This window comes from Diabrotica virgifera, chromosome 10 (genome assembly GCF_917563875.1).
Source record: "Diabrotica virgifera virgifera chromosome 10, PGI_DIABVI_V3a".
NCBI lineage: Eukaryota > Metazoa > Arthropoda > Insecta > Coleoptera > Chrysomelidae > Diabrotica > Diabrotica virgifera.
In genome coordinates this window covers 68,888,628-68,893,874 of record NC_065452.1, presented here as the reverse complement: position 1 = coordinate 68,893,874, position 5,247 = coordinate 68,888,628, and the positions used below count along the sequence as shown (strand labels likewise).

Here is a 5,247-nt window from a genome sequence, read left to right as displayed (position 1 = left end):
CGAAACAAATGACTGTAAATGAAAAGCCCTATTGGGAAAACCTGGACAGAAATAAAGATCAGTGCAAAGGATAAGACAGAATGGAGGCAGACAGTTGACGCCCTATGCTCCGCATGGAGTGAAGAGGAATCAGTAATTAAGTAAGTACTGGCGTCTACGCAGGATCTTCCGGATCTGAATCCTTGTGAGAAATCTAAAAAACGAAGTACTGATGTCTTGTCAAGAGCTAATGAGAAAACTAATAAGAGGACTTTTCTATAGAGGAAAAAAATAATAATACATTCGAATTATAAATTATATTTTGACAATTTCAATTTTACAATACTAATTTTATTTTTTAACAGATATATTCCCTACAAGCATTTCAAATTCATCCTTAAAATAAAGTTTAATAGGTACATAAAATGAACTTATAAATTTCTGTTTTGAAAGGATTGTAGATACCTACTATATACCTACTTAGATCTATACCTACTCAGCATCATATTGAGAAATCACAGAATCGTAAATATACAGTAATGAGCACTCACACTAATAACCGGCAAAATAACGCAAAATATGGAAAACATATTAACTTGTGAGATAAAAAGAGATGAAACTGGTAGAAGTGGAACTTATCGTTACAAACGAATAAATTAACATAACCTTGGATAAGAGTTTTAACCTGCTAACTCCATTTTTCACTTTGAGTGATATTGGGCTAGTTTCTGGGTCCGTGTATTTTCATACACCACCACACAAACCCGTCGACATCAATGTAGTTTAGAAATAGCTATCTCTAAACTACAGTGGAACCAGCGGGCTTGTGGGACATGGTATGAAGGTACACAGACCTAGAAACTACCCCAATATCACTCACAGTGAAAAATGGAGTTAGCAGGTTAACACTCTTAGCCGACGATAACATTACATAGTTTCCCACCTTTAGATCTCTGTGACATGAGTATTTTATAAAATTCTCCTGGCACAGTGACAGTTCTCATACTCATCTGATACGTCTAAAGGTGGGAAACTATGTAATGTAATGTTAATTTATATGTTTATATCGATAATTTCTCTCAGTTTCATCTCTTTTTACTTCAGAATGCATCCCATGTTTCCCATCTTTGGCGTTATATCCCATATTTTGCCAGTTATTAGCATGCTCATCACTGCATATTGGACTTTTTACACATAGTATCTTAGAATCCCTTGGAAGTAAATAATAAATCATGTACCTAGTTTTATTTTCATCAATAAATTCATGAAAGTATGACTGATGTTGAAAATTCATTTGACATACTGGCAAATAATTGTAATTCCTTCAGAGGAGATGTCCCTAGAAAGAATAACATATGTTTTATATTAAAATATATTAAAATCATATTGATTAGCAGAATAAATAGAGTTTTTAGGTTTAATTCTCCTCAATCACATAATTTAATACCAGATAATGTCGCCCTACTTCCATATGCTAATGACATAATTTTTTATATAACAGCCTAAACCCCATTTTGGACTCCATTCACATTAACCAATATTATCAGATATTCATGAATAGTGTCACCACAATCCTCTTTAACAACATACTATTCTTTCATAGATCTGGTCGTTATCACAATATAATCCCATATATACCAAAAATTCATGCTCGAGTGAGAAATTGGAAAGCCAAGCAAAGGATAGGAAAGAGTGGAAGCTGATTCTGGAACAGGCCAAGACCCACCATGGGCTGTAGAGCCAATGCTGATACCTAAAAATGAACTCAAATATTTAGTGGTCTTTTTGTCCCGCAATCTTAACTAGAATAAGCATATTGAAAATATAATTGGAAAAGCTATTAAAGGCATGGCTGTGCTGCCTAGTAAGACCCATATAGATTTTTGAAGCATCTTTATGAAACCAGCACATAAACAATTATTATAGATTTAAAAATTAGACTCACTATGGATAGGGTAGTAAGATGATACAACGAATGCAGAGGTAACCGTCTATATTTGTTATCAATGGTTTCTAGGAACATGGTTTTTCAAAACAGATGTCAATGATTTTTAGAGTTTAGATAAAGACAGTTACGTACCAAATTCATGAAAAAAATTTACACTTTCTCAGAATCATCCAACAATTAATTTGAAACATATACTCATACCTTCAATTATATATGTCATAGATTCCCTTAAGGCACTTTGCCACTGGTTGTAACTTCTCAATAGATGTGCCTACAGAATTACAAAATTATCATTCCAGTTTAAGAAAGAACACACCTTTAACTTGAATGTTTAATCTCAAGACATATTTCATTTATTTTATTTTGCATTGTTTTGCAACCCGCTTTTCAGTATTTCTGCAAAGGCTTGCTCCTCAAGATGTAAAGTGCATATTTAAAAGTTAATGTAACAATATTGAGGACTGTTCATAGAAAGTTTATCACATTGAATTTCTTTTCATTCTGCAAACCTAAAACGACAGCACGTCAAAAATGATGTCAATGATATTAAATAGTTAGAATTTACGTTCTTACCGATTTTCATCCATGGGCAACAGGATGAAACTCAAATTTTTATGGTGCCTGAAATTTTGCCACATAAATAAACACACATTGCCTTTGGGTTAAATTCATCATAATCCCAATTCAAAATCACCAACCTTCTTAGAAAACTGGAGAAATACCACAGTAATGCATATTAAATTCGAAGTAAACCAACTTAACAATTGCAAAATATCAGAAAACAATAATAAATAACTCTAAATAAACAACTGTTTGTTTATAAGGTTATGTTTGGAATAAACATACATAATACATAAATAAACCAGGTCTACTCACTGTTGCCAAATGTCACCAATTTAGATAGTTACTTGTGATTAATTGTTTGAATACATTCAATCAATAATTAAGGCCCCGTCTCACCATCAAATAATTGACAGTTATTTGATCAAACTTGACAGTCAAACTTGACTAGTGACACAAACTATACATACTAACTGTCACTTTGTGTCACTAACTGTCAAGTTTGATCAAATAACTGTCAATTATTTGATGGTGAGACGGGGCCTTTAGAAAATATTATTTTTCAAATTTTATACAAGTGTGTACGTAAAGGATTTTACCATTTATGAATTTAATTTTCAGCTTTTTGAAAAAAATCGATAATCATAATTATTTTATTATAATTTTGGAATATTCTTTATCGGAATATTTTAAATCTTGCAACAGCAACATTTTCCTCCTAGTCTACTGCGCAGTCTGCTAGGAGTTTCTGCAAGCGCAGGAACCGCATAAAAACTAGAGTGAACTAACTGATTCGTATGAGCAAAAAAACTGTGCTTTCAGTATGTAATTTTTTTCTAATATTGAGTCACTGCAAGGGCGGTCATATATCTTAATTCAGGGGGGGGGGCATTTTGTACAATTAGATATTAGCTCTCAATTTCAATACAGACACAAAACGCAGAATGGGATGTTTTATATATTGAAAAGAGAAAATAACAATAACTCGAATGAAATGAAATTATAAACAAAAAACTAATACTCTACATGACGAACTCTATGTTTCGGCTCACTCCACTTTTAGCGAAACGTTCTATTATTGGCTCCGTGCGTCTCCCCTCTACGTACAGTCACGTGATACGCTGTCAGATTTTGTAAGGACGTTTTAACATTGAGTCTTATGGGATTATTTTGTTAAACTTGAATATTTTATTTTGTAGTGATAATAACCGAATACAATTGTTAGAATTCATTAGTTATTAATTTATACTGTAATTTATAGTGCAACAAAATATTTTCTTTTTCGTTAATAAATATCTATTGACATAAACTGCGATAGTGAGGTTATGCATACAAAATCAAACTGATAATCAATATTGGAAAGTGAAGAATTTATAGTGCGTTCTTATTTTCTGTTTATATTAATACATAATATCACTAGCGTGACACGACATTTTTTTAAATGTCTCATTTAAACATACACAAAGCGTCCTTATAAAATTTCAAAAAACCGCCACCATGAGCAGGTCGGTCGATTTTGCTTTGACACTTTGTTAACGCTCAGAGCGAATATTGTCTTCGTTAATAACAATGTGCTTGTGGACATGCATTAGTGCAAGGCCAGTTAACCGTTCTTCACCCATATTGGCCCTCAGCCAACTCTTAAGTCTTCTCAGTCCTGAAAAACTCCTCTCTGCAGATGCAACACTTACTGGAAGAGTACACAATATTTTTAAAATTTTATTAATGATTGGATACATCATTTCATCACATTGTATGAGAGCATTTAGATCATCGCTCGGAATTTCCGATTCTTTGCTGTGTTTCCATCTCATTTTCCATAAATGTAGCTCTGCAATAAAAGTTGACTTCAGCACGTCTCTAACTGTCTCAAACAAACTTCCATATTTTGCAATCAAAATTTCTACGGCGGAATGGATGTCATCTTCATTTGAATGAATTAATATAGCAGGAACACATATTTGCAGATTAAATACATACATGGTTTCTTGCTGGAAACGACACTCAATGTCGGAAATGATACTTTCAAGTAAAGGAATATATATCGTTATTCGAAAGTATTCTGTGGAGGAATGAATATCTGGATTAGGTCGATTTTTCATGAATTTATTCACTCTTGGAATACATAAATCTATATTCAAATTTTCTAGACATGGCATTATTTCTTTAAGCAAAGCATTGAAATCTGTTTCTGCATTGTTGCGTTTGTCTTTCAAAACAAGCAGCGTATTTAGAACAGCATTCTGTGTAGAGCTTATAGCCAAATTTTTGTTTGCAATAATTTGCTCAGAGGTAACGTTATTGCGAGTACTTCATTTAGACAAAACAAAGTGATAATAAAGCTGCAATTTGATGAGATCGCAAGTATATGCGTCCTAGCTTTACTGGAAGATTCTCTTTCGTTCCATTCGGAAATCAAATTCAAAGCTTGCAAAATTTTTTCAATCGATGCTTTAAACTGCAGAACGGAGTCGTGCCGTTCTACCCATCGCGTTTCACACAATCCAGAGAGCTGATCACCCAATGTTTGTTTGAGGACATAATTGCGTTTAGAAGAGGCTTTGAAAAAAGATATTATTTCCTTCATTACCCCTACAGCATTTCTCACACATTGAACGTTTGATGATTTCGACAAACTCAAATTTAAAGCATGATTGAAACATGGAGATCGTACAGCTATATTCATTTCTTTTTGAATTTCTTGGACGGCTCCTTGTTGTTTTGATGTCATTACGCTGCATCCGTCTGTACAAATTCCT

General features: G+C 33.1%; 1 long non-coding RNA gene across 1 annotated transcript; it reads right to left on the bottom strand.

The window, feature by feature from the left end:
* Nucleotides 1-1,205: 1,205 nt before the first annotated feature.
* LOC126893272 (uncharacterized) lies at nucleotides 1,206-2,781 on the bottom strand. Its single transcript, XR_007701111.1, has 3 exons — nucleotides 2,501-2,781; nucleotides 2,129-2,436; nucleotides 1,206-1,318 (listed from the first exon to the last, which is right to left on the bottom strand). It is a non-coding gene; the product is annotated as an uncharacterized LOC126893272 (long non-coding RNA).
* Nucleotides 2,782-5,247: the final 2,466 nt, after the last annotated feature.